This window comes from Podarcis pityusensis, assembly GCF_964106645.2.
Source record: "Podarcis pityusensis genome assembly, chromosome: 3".
NCBI classification, from domain to species: Eukaryota; Metazoa; Chordata; class Lepidosauria; order Squamata; family Lacertidae; genus Podarcis; species Podarcis pityusensis.
Genome location: NC_138026.1, coordinates 15160108 through 15177634, shown reverse-complemented (window position 1 = coordinate 15177634; position 17527 = coordinate 15160108). Strand labels below are relative to the sequence as shown.

The window sequence follows — 17527 nt, the reverse complement described above, 5'->3', positions numbered from 1 at the left end:
TGTGTTGCATGTTTGAAGGACAGAACCAGAATGCTGAACCACATTTTTGTCAGATTCATCCAAATTCTTCACATGGGTACAGCTATGCTTGTGATACTGACATGCAGAAATACTCTTCTAAAATAAATTGAAATAAGGAAATCCTAACATCATGGGGAGCAGCCCTTATATGAAAAACTAAATTTGTTTCCTGATCAAGCTGAGTGTGTGCTTTCCACTTTCCACTTTCAGTAATTATATTTTCATTTACAACTCCCATAACATTTAGGAATTGTTAGTAGCTATTAAAACTATAATTATTAGCTTCTGGAAGTGCAAGGGAACCCATTGCATTCCCAAGGGGCGCAGTGTTAGTTAAACAAGAGGCAGAAAGAGAATGCTTCCAAGGGTGGTACAAAATAACACAAGTAGCGGCATTAAAAATCTAGTAGGCAATCTCTTCTCAAGCTGGCATCTGTCTGGAAGCGAATCAAGGATGAAGGAAATGGAATAAGCATATCACTAATGTCATTCTAGTCATCTCAAAAACTATGCAAATGATCTTGCATTTTAGAAAGGAAGTTACAGAGCTTATTTTGTAATTTTATAAATGTTTCAATTAATGTTTTGGTACTTTAATGCTTTTTCTTTATTAAAGACTTTGTGGACTATGTGGTCAGCAAAGGTTCTAAATAAAGTAATTAATAATAAAAGCTCAGCCTGCAGAGCAACCAACTCAGCTAATGTAAGGTCTACTCTACTTGACAAATAAGCGGGAAATTATACTTAGATATGCTTTTGGAAAGCTATGTAGGATATCTTCTACATAGATAAAGGTTATCTTCCTTGAAGGGTCTAGCTACCAAACAGGTAGCAACAGATATGTATACTGTAATATCTCTTAGACCTGCTATGTTTGTTCATTCCTAGCTGGTCATCTTTTATAATTAATATTTGGTTCTAGCAGTACTACGGTTTTGTACTACTTTATATTTGGTATTTTGTTTAATGGCTGCTCAGCTGTGATTACCATAACTGAAAGCTTCACTAACATGGAAGGCAGGAACACAAGGGAATGTTATTTCCATAAATGCTGTTCACTCTGGTATGAAGAAGCCGGGGAGAAACTGAAGCCCTTCATTGGTCTGCATCTTGGATACACTGGGCAACACCCAATATTTGAACATGTACTATTGTGGATACCACAGAAACAAAATAAAAAAGCAATGCCCCACATTGGCCTGGTTCATGCATTACAGAAAGCCAATCTATGGCATACTGGGACCACACAAATGTGCCAACTCAGAGAGTAGTGTGGCTCTTCCTCAGACTTTAGTTCAGTGTGGCATGGCAGCAGCAAACGTAAGCTATGGCTTAGCATGTCATCCAAACACAGAACAGGGGGGTTAAAGTATCTCTTCCTTCTCGCAACCTTGGCCACAGCTCATAGATTTTGGAGAAGAGAGCTGAACCATGATGCTGGGCTCAGATGGCAGACAAAGCCAAGAACTGGGGAGGGGGGGGCAAGGTGTCTGTGCTCTCCTGTCTGGGATACCACATGCCCACACGAAGAATGGTTTGACTTACAGGTGAACATGGCCACTGAAATGGGAGCCGCTTGTGTTTCTGCAGCCACATTCTCAGCCACATGCATTCACAGCAGTTACTTTCTTGTGGGAAATGCGTGAGGGTGAGTTAACATGGGGAGAGCTCTCTGGACCAGAGGTCAGGGGAGCCCAGAAGCCTGGGTGGTTTTGTGTGTGTGTGTGTGTGTGTGTGTGTGTGTGAAGAGAGAGAGAGAGAGAGAGAGAGAGAGAGAGAGAGAGAGAGAGAGAATGTTTTTACTTACAGAATTGTTGTATTTTGTATTTTGTAATGTTTAGAGGTTGGTTGGTTGGTTGGTTGGTTGGTTTATAAATAGGCTGCACATTCCAATAAGCCTTTAGGGCACATCACATGCCTAGTCACACACCTCTCTACTTGGGGGGGGGGGTAATTGATTGCATCAGGAGAGAAAGCAGTGGGGAGGCCTCTTGGTCCTATCATTGGGTTGGGAAGTCCTCCAGATGTTGCTGTACTACAATTTCCATCATCCTTGCCCATTGGCCATGTTGGCTGGGACGAGAGAGTTGGAGTCCAACAACATTTGGAGTCCCGTCCGGTGCCAAATGCCATCATCCAATACGCAGGAGGTGCAAATTTGATCCTCTCCACAATCCCACTACTCCTGTTAAATGGTGTAAAGCATGAGTGGATTGTGGAAAGGTCCCGATCCATAGTGGAAGGGGCAATCCAAAGGACTTAGAGGTCACACCAGCTCATAAATAAGCTAGAAGGAGAAATTCTGCTGAATTATTACGTTTTCCATCAACTACAAATTCAATGTGGGCAGGGGATTGCCCATCTCTAAGGCAGCCAGACTGTGAATGCAACAAATGAAGGGATGAAAATATCTCAGTTTCATGTATCTGGACAATCTTCAGATTGGGGAAGAAAAGGATATCAAAGTGTAGTGCCAAGAAAAACTGTATTTATGCAGTTGCAAGATTTACTAGCGATTCTATAATTATATTCAGTTCCTCACCACACAATGCACATAAGTTATCTTCTTGGCATACATCACAGTGTGCTTGCGCCAACCTATCCACAACTACATATCCATCCCAACCTCAGATATGGGATATTTATGCTCTCTCTCTGAATCGTAACTATGAAGTTAGCGGACTAGCAAATGCTTTAGTCAATACTTTAAAAATACCTCCATCTCCCCCCCCGCTCCCCTGTGGCTTCTTCTGTAGAAAAAATGAAAGGGGAAATCGCTCAGTTATATCTCGGGGCGTTGCATTCTGCCATGCGAAATGCACAGCTTAACAGAAGGTGCAACTGTTAAGAAGTCTGAGCACAATGTCAAAGTGTAGCTCCTGAGAAGATTTGAGTTTTTCTTCTTCTTCTTAATCTTAAACATGCCTAGGGGGCAAGAGAGAATCAGAAGTTCTAGCCTCCTACAGTATTTATGGGGAAAGGTATGATGGCAGTAACTCAGAACTTCCCAGTGAACTCTTAGAGAAGCACAAAAATTAGTTATAAGCCAGGCAAGTTTTTTCAAAGCTATGTAGGATATGCTTATTCCTTTAGAATCCGATCCCTTACTGTCTGTCACATTCCAACAGGGGTGAGGTGGAGGTGGGATTTGCAACAGAAACAGGAAGCAGGGGAGCTTAACCCTTCCCCTGCCACTCACTTCCTCCACAGTTGATTTCTCTGTGCCCATGTTTACCTTGCACAGACAAGTTTGGAATCCTGTAACTGAGCTTGATTTTTTTCTTCTTCTTCCCTCTCTATCTCTTTTTCCTTGTGTGTCATGCTTTTTAAAATTGCAAGCCTGAGGGCGAGGGCTGTCTTACAATGGATATTGAAAACTGATCTTGGGAACATATTTGGCTTTTAAAAATTGAACAAAAATATTTTCCAATGGGGGGGGGGGGCTGCGGGAGAAGAGAGGCTGTGAACAATTAAAAGCATCCTGAAATGGGTATGGAAAGTCCATCACCTCAAAAATACTTATTTGAGCAAGAGGAACATTCAGCTCGGGAAAAGCAACAAAAGATATTTCAAATCTAAAGTGAAGGGGGGGGGGAAGACTCTTAATATGTAGAATAAAATTTTGATACAGAATTTTGAGACAGAAACCACCCATTGATTTCAATCCACTCTGAATCAACAAAGGGACTTCATTGTACATTAGTTCAACCATCCAGCAATCCTTTTTAATTCTGACTGAGCTGAAAATGGTGTGAGCCCTTGAGCTACACCATCCATTTCCAAATGAGAAATTACTCAAACAAAAACCTTACCAATTGTGAGCTGCTCTATTATACCAGTGCAGTGCTTGAAAGGATCCAGCAGAACAGCCAATTCGAAAAGTTCTTATAACATTAAAAGGTCAAGTTATCCAAGCCACCTGAAGCCTCACACTTATGTTAAAGCATCTAATTATTAATGCTTCACTCCAGTCAATAGACTCCACTCAAATGATTTTTCCCCCTTGAAGATCTTTTCCTTTCCTCGTGGATTGTAGAATGCACTCAAAAGTACTAGGTCAATTAGAGAGATGTTTTTGTTTTCTTTGGATTTTTGAGGGGTGTAAGTGTTGCCAGGGCTGGCCCTACCATTAGGCAGAGCAAAACAAATGCCTCAGGTGGCAGATGCTAGAAGGTGGCAATATTCCCCTTGAGTCCCTTGAGCATGGGGGATGCCATCCCATCATCAGTGTTTAAATAAAATTCCGCTACCTGTCAGGTCAGAGTTTGTACATGGGGCAGAGGGCACCATCACATCCTTCGCATCAGGCAGCAAAATGTCTTGGGCCAGCTGTGGATCTTACTCTAGTTCCGACTAGGATGGGAGCCTTAAACAATTAGAAACTTCAGCTAACTACAGGTGTGAAATTCTTCACACACACACACACACACACACACACACACACACACACACCCTCCCCAATATTCATGTTGGTACTTCTGTGCTTAGTTGAGCAGCCATTGGCTGAATGGGAATAGAAGATGCAGTCTTGCGCTTTCAAAATTTCCCCACATAGAGAAGCTCCATCAGCAGAGCCAGTGCCAGGTATGAGGGATCTCTGGGCAAGCTGTCTTCAAGAATTAACCTGGTCTCCTCCACTGTGAGGAAAAAAGGAAAAAGAATACGGCAATGGCTGCTGCAGCTGCTTTACCCAGTGGTGCCAGTCCCACAAGCTTACCAGCCCAGGAGACAGTGGATAGGGAACATTGTCTGAGCAGGATTCAACTAACTAATCCTACCAACAGGATTACAACAACCCAAGGAATTGTGCTAGCATTATGAGGCTTTTCTCTCCCTTTTCTCCTTCTGCCCACTGCCCTCAAATGGTTCTTGGTGGATGTGCCCGAGGGCAACCCAGGAGGGAGAAGGAAGAAAAAGCCTGTGCTGAGTTGATAAACTCTGGATACAGATTATGTAAACAAGCTTTTTAATAACAATAGATGCAATGGAAGAGTAACCAACATGGTGCCCTCTAGATTTCTAGACTGGGGCAGCACCAGTGAGTTCCAGCCAGCGTGGCCGATGGGAGAGATGAAGACTGCAGTCCAACAACATATGGAAGGCAACACACTGGTTACTCCTGGTGTAAGGTAAGCATATTAGGGAGGGGAGGGAGAATGATCTCCAAACTACAATGAAGAGGATATAAAATTAATGCTACCCACATCCTAACCACATGCAAAAGCAACAATATTAGATCAGCTGTTCCTAACTATTTCACATTGCATTCTAAAAAGAACTCAGTATTTTAAAATAGAATTCCAATGGCAAAGTATTGAATTGACACTTATGATAAAACACATTTGATTAAGACTTAATAAAGAAGTGTGCATTTTACTTGTGAATAATGCATAGTGAGATAAAGTTGGACATAAAGCAAATAGAATGTCAAAACTAATATCAGTTTGCATTCCTCAGCCATATTACTTATTTTATTACTAGATTTTAAAATGCATATTGAGTTTCAGTAGCTTTTTCATTATTTCGGGAGATAACAAAATAAGCTTTCTGAATAAATGTGCCTGATTTATCCATGTAACTAGTATAAAATCAATACAATTTAAAAGGGGGGGGGGAGCTCAGGTTGCACAGTAACTTTGATCTTGTTTTTACAAGCAGGGTTTGACACCAAGCAGCAATATTTCAGATATCCTTTTTATTAACTGAAATCTCAAGCAACCTTTTCAACTCTTAAGACATCACTGCTTTGCAGTCTAATTAGAATGAACACATTTTCTTCAAAAGAAATAAAGTTTAATTTCATTAGATACATAATTGCATCCAGCATTATTTTAAAAATAGCCAAAAAAACATCAATAGCAGCTCCTCCTAACCAGCTCTCCAATTCTAGTTGCTACCTCCATTTGTAGGTGGGTAGTCTTCCTTTCACTGGCTGTACTCCCAGCTGTCTTAAAGGTACAATGCTCACAAAATCACCCCGGTGCGGAGATAAATATTTCCCATGAACTGGGAAGAACACGTTTAAAATAACTGTCATTGTATGGCATGTAAGCATGTTTATTACAAAACTGAACATTCCTTAAAAACTCTTGAAAGCCATAACATTTTTGAATAAAATAAAATTGTCCAGAATCCTTTATAAACCAGATTTGAAAGTCCAACCACATTTATGGGACCCCCCTCCCCCAAGGTCCAGATCTAAAGTCCACCAAAATCCAAGCAACTATAATGATCTGCAGGAACATAAAGTCATTGGCTTGGATCCTACCTTCCATTTTGTGAATGGACTAGAGCTCAGTTCATGAAATGGCGTTTCCCCACCATCCCCTTCCTGATGCAACACCCTGTGACCTGAAAAATCTGCACCTGAAGGTGGAAGAACAGAATGAGAGCCAGGTGTATGTATATGCCTTATCTGCTTGACAGTGGCTTTCTCCATGCCCATAGCTGAACCTCCACGTTCTGAGACAATATCTCAGAACAGGCAATACCCATATCTACTCAAAGGCACAGTTACACAAAGGTACCACAGGTGAAATGGCTAATCCAGCAAACAATGACACACCTCTTGCACCCAATGGGGCAGGTACAACCTAGCATGGCAGATGATTCTGCTCCAAATTTAACACTCTGCCTGGAGGGCTGAACCTGCTCCATTTGTCTGTGCCTCCATTGACATCTACAGGACATGTGAGGGAGATGAGGCATGTGGAGCAGCCCCCTCCTGTCTGGCAACTCTGGCAGTGGTGTGGGTGGAGCAATGGGTACCTTGGAAGCATCAGAGGTGGACTCTGACAGCTGTGGAGAGGAAGGTGGGGCTTGCCGTTCATGCCATGGTGACCGGCAGGGGTGAGAACAGGTAGAAGAAAACATCCTCCCACTTGCGCCCTCTTCCCAGGAACCTCAGCACTAGGAAGCCCTGGATTAGGCAGCCCACTGAAGCCCTTTGCAGGGTTTTCTGAAAACCAGCCCTTGGTGTCATTCTGACTTGACCAGGCCATGACACTAAAGCCTTCATGTGTTTGCCTGGCGGGGTAACGAAAGTGTGTAGAGAGGCAGGGGGCATGCACAAGAGTTCCTCTCTGACCTTCGCATCTTGAGCTTGAAGGGGATTTCTAACTGTGTTCAGTTGAACATGCTTAGGAGCCTTCTTTAGACCTTTGGGCTAAAGAGGTGAAGAGAAGGAGTAAGGGACCCCTGACTCTTGAGAGTCCCATGGACTGCAAGAAGATCAAACCTCTCCATTCTGAAGGAAATCAGCCCTGAGTGCTCACTGGAAGGACAGATACTGAAGCTGAGGCTCCAATACTTTGGCCACCTCATGAGAAGAGAAGACTCCCTGGAAAAGACCCTGATGTTGGGAAAGATGGAGGGCACAAGGAGAAGGGGACGACAGAGGACGAGATGGTTGGACAGTGTTCTCGAAGCTACGAACATGAGTTTGACCAAACTGCGGGAGGCAGTGGAAGACAGGAGTGCCTGGCGTGCTCTGGTCCATGGGGTCACGAAGAGTCGGACACGACTAAACGACTAAACAACAACAACAAGGCAAGCAGGTGACATTGAGCCAGGGTGAAGTGCACCCCATAATAAGACAAAAAATGTTCCCCACCCTTGATGTGGAGAGTGGGTCTCTTTACTCTATGCTCTACCCCTGAGGGAAAAGACAGCCAGAACTTGAAAATACTGTACTTTTTCGTGTATAAGACTAGGTTTTTTGACTTTAAAATAAGGTTAAAAATCTGGGGGCATCTTATACACTGATAGTGCATATGCCCATTTTCTAAATTTGGGGTCCCCAAAAGTAGGGGGCCTCTTATACATGGGGGCGTCTTATACACGGAAAAATACGGTACATCAGGAACAGTGCGAGGGAGCCTGAGGTTGTTTTCTACACACAAAAGCCTACCTTGCTTCTTAACTTTATTCAAACTTTATTCTAACATATTTGTAATCTGCCCGGAAGACCTACATGGTAGGATACAGGAAAATAAATCTATTAAAATAACGTAAATACCACAGCATATGTAATTAAAAGAACCCTGTAAAAAATATGAGCAAATCTATAACCACTCAACATTAAGCGAAAAACCACACTGATATCTTCTAGATTTACTACCTTGTCAGGGTGCATGGAACTAAATATATAATTCACTGTGAATTATTTATACTACAGTTAGTTAAAAAGAAATGTGATTTATTATTCTCTAACACCTATTGATTTTATCATTCAAATGCAGGAAACAACCCCACTGATTACCTGGTGCAATTTTTAAAATTGTGTTAAATGAGCCCATGCCTAAGCTCTTAAACTGATCAGTGGAAAGAGGGGAAAAAATGAATATTTCAGCATGATTTATTCTTCATCAACTGCAAGGATCTCTTTTTCATTAGTTTTCAAGCTTTGCCTCAGAATGGCATTCTGAACAACAGGCTGGAAATTACAGTTTTCAATAGATATACAAATCTAACAGAGCACACATGTGCAAGCTAGGGCTGTGCATCCATTATTACTATGTGTTTTGAGCCTTGGAAAAGGAAAATCAAGCGAAGGACAAACTGGAGAATTGGTGTGGCAAGCAAGGAAAGGGTTAAGTCCCCCACTGTTTCTCCACTCCAAATGCCTTCCTTCTAAAGCTGCTTTTATTTTCTTTAAAGCCATCATTTCTGTATCATATGTATTAGTGTATCACATGTAGTTAGCCCTTAAATGGAGTAGGCTGTACTGTACAGTAAGATCGTACTGCCACTGGTGGTGTGGGTTTTTACACATACGCCATAAATGCTCTCCTGTGATCATAGGTACTCCTAATCCCCGTCTTTCAGATATATTTCCACTAAGCATTTCCAGCTAGCTATACTCTAGCTGCACATTAATTCCTTTCCCCCTGCAGAGGCATCCCTCTGCAACAAACACGGAACAGAAGAGGGCCATGGCAATGGGAATCTAAGTCTCTCAACTTGCTTTATAAATAGGCTCGGGGATTTTTATACGAATTGTGAATTGACCTGCTCCACCGCAATTCACATCTTACCCAAAGCTTCTTCCGCAGCTTTAGTGTGTAGCTGTGAATTCTCAAGGATGCTTGAAGCACGGCAGCTGGGTCAAAATCCTTGTTTTGATTTGTAAAGCAAGCTACCATACTGCGGCATAATCTATAATGAATATTTTAGGGATTTGCTAGTGCAGAGTAAGTACAACAGAATGCTTATTTAAACCTCTTCCTAGTACAGTCTTGCAGAATTGTTAGAAACAGCTTACTGTTGAGTTCTTCACCTTGCTTCTTGCAACCAGTTTCAAAATAGTGATCTGATGACTGTGGGTCTAAAAATAATTTGCATTGTTGTGGCTAATCACTAGAGAGGGGCATTCTTCTTATCCGCGTTACCCATTTAGTCTTGCATACAAAGATAATTAAGAAGTGAGGCATGATAAACTATACAGTGAGCGCTGATAATGCACCCCTCCAATCACACTGTCAGGCTCAAAAAGAACTCAAACACTCTGGTAAATATGAATTGGATAATAATCAACCACTGCCCGCACTCAGCATACCAGAATAGCCAGAAGAGTCCTTCTGATACAATGAAGGTTTTTGAAGACTATCTAGAATTGTACTTTTATGTCAAGTATAATGGGTTCTAATAACCACAAACTACCTGCAAATAGTACGTCTTCATCAAGCTTTACAAACACTAATCTTGTACAATCATGAGTAAGAGTTTAATAATTCAATTAAATGCTGAAAGCTGTAATATTATTTTAGATTCCAATTAACCAATTAATTATTGATCTTCGGGGGACTGAAGTTCTCTTCATCACTTAACACCAATGCCCTCTAATAGCTAGTCGGATGCAAGTCTCTCTTTCTCTGTTTCACTCCCTCTGGCCAAATCATATTTGTCATATTGAGTAATTAAAAAACTTAAGACCTCAACAGGAAAGTCTCTGCACAACATAACATATCCATCAGTTGGGTGACATGAAAATTCTAAATGCCATTTCTACAGAAAAACACACTTTAAAAAAAACATGCACATACAAATTGCTTATTTTGTTGCTGTTGTTCCAATCATTTCTACCCTTTCTGTTATGTAATCTCGGTGGCTTGCGAGGAAGAAACAACAAAATAGCATTTAAGTTTAAAATAGGTATTAAAACAATGTGAAAAAGACTATTCAATCAGGATGTCTGTGTTTTTTAAACCCTGCTGAACGAAGGCAGCCTATGCTGTTCACAGAATGCTGAGCAGTAATGGGGTCAGGCATCGTACTTCTGGGAAGCTGCTCCAATTTGGTCACCACAACTGAAAAGGCCCTGTCTCTAATACTCACCTCCTGGAAATAGAAGGGGAAGAAATAGAGGCAGTGAGAGATTTTACTTTCTTGGACACCATGATCACTGCAGATGGTGACAGCAGTCACGAAATTAAAAGACGCCTGCTTCTTGGGAGAAAAGCAATGACAAACCTAGACAGCATCTTAAAAAGCAGAGATATCACCTTGCAGACAAAGGTCCGTATAATTAAAGCTATGGTTTTCCCAGTAGTGATGTATGGAAGTGAGAGCTGGACCATAAAGAAGGCTGATCACCGAAGAATTGATGCTTTTGAATTATGGTGCTGGAGGAGACTCTTGAGAGTCCCATGGACTGCAAGATGATCAAACCTATCCATTCTTAAGGAAATCAGCCCTGAGTGCTCACTGGAAGGACAGATCCTGAAGCTGAGGCTCCAGTACTTTGACCACCTCATGAGAAGAGAAGACTCCCTGGGAAAAACCCTGATGTTGGGGAAGATTGAGGGCAAAAGGAGAAGGGGACGACAGAGGACGAGATGGTTGGACAGTGTTCTCGAAGCTACCAGCATGAATCTGACCAAACTGCAGGAGGCAGTGGAAGACAGGAGTGCCTGGCGTGCTCTGGTCCATGGGGTCACGAAGAGTCGGACACAACTGGACGACTAAACAACAACAAGGAATTGCCTCAGAAATGAAGTATCTAGTGAGATTCATATCAATGGGGGAGGTAATATTCTGGTCCCGGCCTGGGGAGTCCTAGACTTCATAATAATAATAATAATAATAATAATAATAATAATAATATTGATATCCATTTCATTGCTAAAAAAAGGGTGGGGTGGGGAATGAACGACTTTGTGGGATTAAACATAAAGGTGTTTACACAAACTGTTGGCCTATATTGGCTGACTGGTTAATGCTTTAAAAGGCATTACCTTTTTAATATGTTTCTAAACATGCCTACCTTTTAAAACCACCAAATTCTCCTTTTAAAAAAACTCCACAGCATTGTTTAGTGCATTTATTAATTGTATTCATTGCTGAACAGGGAATGAAAGGGAACAAAGTGTCAACCTATATATATATAGCTACTTATGGACTCAGTTTGTAATTTTACAAGCTGCTTTGACTTCAACAATTTTAGTGCAACTTCAATGCTGTTTGTTTAAATTTTATACTAGGTTTAAGAACTTGATAGCATAATTGTATGCACGATTGATCTTTCAAAAACATATTGTAAACAGCATTAAAATGTTTAAGACTATAAAATACTTTTATGAAGTAATCTGCCAATTTTATAGACTTAACGCTGCAGCAAACCTCAAACCAAGTAACACAGTAATATAGATATAAAATGCTTTATTTATCCTGTAATGGTAAAATCTTTTTTTTGACTGGCATAGCATTAAATAAAAGAAAAAAACTATAAAATTGCCTTAAAAAGTCATGCAGTGTTTCATTTTTAATAGGTTTATTGAACAGATGATCTCCTAGCTTTGGTTTCTTTTGTTTCCTGACACCTTTACAAGACGACATCTGACAAAAATTAGAATAAGATGGAAAATCTGTCAAGGTGCAGTTGTCTGTTGTCCATCTCTTCTAATGAAGATATGAGTTTTTCCAGAAAACTGGTGTGTGTTTTGTTTCTTTGCTTTGTTTTGGCATATGTTTAATCCTTTCAAAAACATTCATTTGCCTTTGACAATTGTGTTTGTTATGGATCTCAGTGGTGCTGGACATGTTCTGAATGCAAAAGCTACAGGCGTCTTGAGGAAGGGCTTGGGAAGGTTCAAGTCTGAGTTGAGCCGCTCTTAGTCAGGCCCCATCTGCACTATACTGTTCATTTAAAGCAGAATAATGTCACTTCAAGCAGTCTGGGCTCCCACCACACCCTCCAACAAATAATCATGGGAACTGTAGTTTGCTAAGGATGCTGAGAGTTGCTGGAGAACCCTTTTCACTTTACAGAGCTGCAGTATTTTAACAGTCAATCCCTCTTCCCTGGAAACTCATGAGAATTGTATTTCTGCTAGGTGAATAGGGGTCTCCTAACAACTCCTGGAAGGCGCCTGCTTCTTGGAAGAAAAGCAATGACAAACTTAGACAGCATCTTAAAAAGCAGAGACATCACCTTGCCAACAAAGGTCCGCATAGTAAAAGCTATGGTTTTCCCAGTAGTGATGTATGGAACTGAGAGCTGGACCATAAAGAAGGCTGATCGCCGAAGAATTGATGCTTTTGAATTATGGTGCTGGAGGAGACTGTTGAGAGACCCATGGAGTGCAAGAAGATCAAACCTATCCATTCTTAAGGAAATCAGCCCTGAGTGCTCACTGGGAGGACAGATCCTGAAGCTGAGGCTCCGATACTTTGGCCACCTCATGAGAAGAGAAGACTCCCTGGAAAAGACCCTGATGTTGGGAAAGATGGAGGGCACAAGGAGAGGGGGACAACAGAGGACGAGATGGTTGGACAGTGTTCTCGAAGCTACGAACATGAGTTTGACCAAACTGCAGGAGGCAGTGGAAGACAGGAGTGCCTGGCGTGCTCTGGTCCATGGGGTCACAAAGAGTCGGACACAACTAAACGACTAAACAACAACAATGTTACACATTGCTTGACACAATAAAGGATTGGATCAAAAGTTCTCTTCAGAACATGGTCAGAACACTCAGGTCTCAGCTACTCCTTCCCTCTACAACTGCAAAAAAAATCTGCTCCAAAGGACTGAGTTGTGGAAGGTAGCATGGATGTTGCAGAGAACTGGCAAAAACATCACTCCCTTGTCACCTGCATAAGACTTCCTCCATCTTCTATCCGCTTTATGCTAAGATGTTTTAGAAATGAAAAGGCTTTCCCCCATTCATGGAAAGGCACATTTGGATCCAACCCAAACAGTTACAAAATTATTCAACTCGTTTGGCAAACAATTCTGCCCATTTAAAAAGGCAAATTTCAATATAATAGTCAAACTAGGGTAGAGGGTCATAGGGCTTCCACCCACACAGAGAGGTGTGGCTGGTTTCCACTGTGAGCTGCAGCCATACTTAAATCTTTACAACTCAATGGTGAGGTATGCATATGAACATCATGTGCTGTCTTGACCAGCTCACTTTTATGGAATTTGGAAAATAAACTGTAATTCTAGTGAACTAGAATGCAGATATTAAACACACACCACAAAAATAAACTCAATTAAACCAGCCTAGAATATGTACACTCTCTATATATTAAAAACAGGGCCACTTCTCATTTTAATCTTGACAGAATCACTTCAGCAAGACAAACCATACTGAAAAGAGAACAGGTCTCTTGGGATCCATACACCTAATGTAAGAACTGTGTAGCTGATATTTCGATATACACTATACAATTCTGCTTTTATTTATTAGAACTATGTATATATTACCCTTCCACTTCATTTGTACTATAACATTCAGGACAGCTTTTAAGTAAAGCACTGAGGTATGTCCCCATTCCACTGTTTAATTTAAATAATTTGTTGAGGCTGGTAAGGCTTTTATGAAACACATTCCCACACATCAGCTTTGAATATTGTTCATCTCCTTCCTGGGTAATATATTTGTAGTTTTCAATACTGTCTGTGAATCAGATGTCTTTGCAAAACTCTCACTTTACTCATGAACTAAATGTTTGATGCTCTTTTTTATATACTTGTCAAACACACCCATCAGCTCTAGGAAGATTATTGACAGTGTAAAGCACTTAACTGCTAGGTGCTAAGAAAACAAACATACACCTTGAAACACATATTCTTTGGTTTCTGAAATTACAGGTTCCAGAACTTTACCTCAAGACTAACTAAAGGTACCCCGAATGTTGGAAACAACTGAAGAGGGTGAGAATATTGGAAAGTATTATTATTATTATTATTATTATTATTATTATTATTATTATTATTTTATTATTTATACCCCGCCCATCTGGCTAAGTTTCCCCAGCCACTCTGGGCAGCTCCCAGTCGAGTATTAAAAACAATACAGCATTAAATATTAAAAACTTCCCTAAACACTGCCTTCAGTTGTCTTTTAAAAATAGGATAGTTGCTTATTTCCTTGACATCTGATGGGAGGGCGTTCCACAGGGCGGGCGCCACTACCGAGAAGACCCTCAGTCTGGTATTGGACGATGATTATTGTGAGCCACACAGAAGGAATCGAGAGATTTATCTAAACTACATGATATGCACAATGGTTCAGCATCAAGTAGTATGCCTTGTTCTCTTTGATGAATGTTTTACACAGCACTTTTCAACTTATTTTGCCCAGTCACCTCCCTACTTCCGTCTCAGAGTCATTCCCACATCTCCTATATTGATTAAGGCAATGATCATAGGTTAAACACAATGCAAGTGCTTTGCAGACATACAGTTACAGATTCTATCCCCACCATCTTGGGGCAGTGCTGGGAAAGACTCCTGACTAAAATGCTAGAGAGCCACAGCTGATCAGCATAGCCAACAGGATGCCCTCCAGAGATTCTGGACTTCAGTTTCCATCCATGACCAACGGCCCAATAACATCTGTAGGGCACCATGGTGTAGACCAGGGGTAGTCAACCTTTTTATCCCTACCACCCACTAATGCATCTTTCTTGATGGTAAAATTTCCTTACCGCCCACCAGTGCTCAATGGAAGGAGGATTCAGCTTGTGCCGTAGAACCCCCTACCGCCCACCTAGAATCCTGAAACGGCCGTTAGTGGGCGGTATGGACCAGGTTGACAACCCCCGGTGTAGACAAACTGAGTCAGATGGACCAGTGCTCTCAACTAGGTATAAGACAGCTTCCTAGCTTCTTAAAGACAGGACTCTTCAAGAATAAGGTCAGCACTGATGAGAGACCAACATGGGCAGCCTGCCCAGGGTGCCCAAAAATCTGGCTCTGGGCCTGATATTCACAGGCTTTTACTGTCCTTCCTTACAAGATTTTCCCAGTAGACTGGAAACAACTTCCACTAGCACTTTGGCCAGCAGCTACAAGTCCTGTGTGAGAGCCAGTGTGGTGTAGTGGTTAAGAGCAGTAGTCTCGTAATCTGGGGAACCGGGTTCGCATCTCCGCTCCTCCACATGCAGCTGCTGGGTGACCTTGGACTAGTCACACTTCCCTGAAGTCTCTCAGCCTCACTCACCTCACAGAGTGTTTGTTGTGGGGGAGGAAGGGAAAGGAGATTGTTAGCCGCTTTGAGACTCCTTCGGGTAGTGATAAAGCGGGATATCAAATCCAAACTCTTCTTCCTCACCTTCTTTTAGGGAAAACTTTGGCTCTAAATTCTCCTGCCCCTTTTTGCTCCCCCTCATACCTCTTTGATCCCCACTGCAGTTTTAAGTTGGCATTGCTTTGCATAATCTTCCTTCAAATAGGATTTTCAATTTTAATTTTCATCACACATTTCCTCGAAGCAACCACATACAAAAAAAGGGCTCCCTCAACAGTAAATAACTTCATTGTATTTTTTATTGATTTGATTAGAGTGGGGGAGACCATCTTATTCTAGCAAAGCAAAATATAATAATCATGAGACAGAGACATTGCCAAGTAATTGTCGGCATTGATAATTGAATGGAAAGGGCATGCTAGCCTACCACTAACAACTAAAGCTACACGACCTCCATTGAACTATACATTTGAGATAATAATCCCCATTACAATCCATCATAATAAAAAGCCAAATTGTGTGAGTACCGTTGCAACATATTTCTATTACACAAAATTACAAAGCCCAAAATAATGGAAATGATTGCTTAAGGGTAAAGAGGCAAAATTAAGGACACCACAGTACATTTAACTTAGCTGGAGCTGAGAAGAAAGAAGTATCATTTTGCTTAGCACGTACCTACACAAATGAAAAGATACAGCCTTAAAATATAGTCTACACTATCATGTATAACAATCCCATGTTGGATTTTTTTTTTGGGGGGGGGGGACTATTTAATGATGCACTGGTGACTTTATTTTATTTCTTTTCTTTTATCAAAGCACCTGCAGGCTATCTTTGCTTAAGCAAACAGAATTATACATTCCTGTCGTTATCAAGGAGCTGCAGCCAAAAATAGCATCTCAATGAGACAAATGTTCTTAAATCAGGGGCAGCCAATCTGGGGTCCTCCATCACTCCTGATCATTGGCTACGCTGGCTGGCACTAATGGGAGTTGAACAACCTCTGGAGGGAACCACATTGGCCATTCTTGGTTTAGAGAATTATAAATGAGTCACAGGCTCTCATGCTCCCTCCCTCACCCCTTACTGTCTCAGATAGTTCCCCTATCTGTTTCCTAGCATGCACCATAGTTTGCAAATATTCAATCCAATCCAGAAGCAGAACAATGGTCTGAAAAGAAAGCACTAGCAATGGTTTACGGATTTGAACATCAATGATGAGTGACAAACGAAGACAGAGATCGAAGTCATAACAGAAGAAAGAAAGGGAATGCAAGTCCACATTTCATTTATTACCATAGGAAACTAGAAGCCTGTCATCTGTCTCAGTATTACGTATATTGACTAGCAGTGGTTCCCCAGGTTTTCAGCCCTATCTGAAGATACAGGGGATCGTCCTTGTGACATTCTGCATTCAAACCAATGATCTGCCACTGCGTGGTGGCCTTTTCTGAATTACGGATTGGAGGATCACCAATCCGTAAAAATCTGTACACCAATCTGTAAAAATGAACTTCTTCTCTCTTTTTTTTTTTTTTTTGCTAACACAGTTAGTTAGTTAGTTTATTGATTGATTGAATTTATATTCTGCCCTATACCCAGAGGTCTCAGGGCAGTTCACAGAACAAAACCAAAACCACAAAACATATAAAAACAACCCAATAACTCCCCCCAACACATTTTAAAAGGGCATTGGGTGTCAATCAGATAGACCAAAGGCCTGGTTAAAAGGGAACGTTTTTGTCTGGAGCCTAAAGGCGTATAATGAAGGCACCAGGCGAACTTCCCTGGGGAGAGCATTCCACAGACAGGGAGCCACTGCAGAGAAGGCCTGTTAAAATTTGAGAAATGGGACTCACAGTACTCTCCTGATCTACATCCCTAAACTGGTTTGGGCATTCACGACTCAAAGCTCAAGATAAATTCACTTTCCTAGGCATATCATAATGGGTATCCTGTGAAGAGACTGCTTGAATACTCTAGCCAGAATAGCACCCTCTGGATATTATAAGACAATTCTCATCATC

The 17527-nt window shown here is 41.3% G+C and overlaps 1 protein-coding gene across 4 annotated transcripts in view; it reads right to left on the bottom strand.

The window, feature by feature from the left end:
- Nucleotides 1–17527, bottom strand: part of MACROD2 (mono-ADP ribosylhydrolase 2) — a 978088-nt gene that overhangs the window by 567832 nt on the left and 392729 nt on the right. The window lies entirely within an intron of this gene.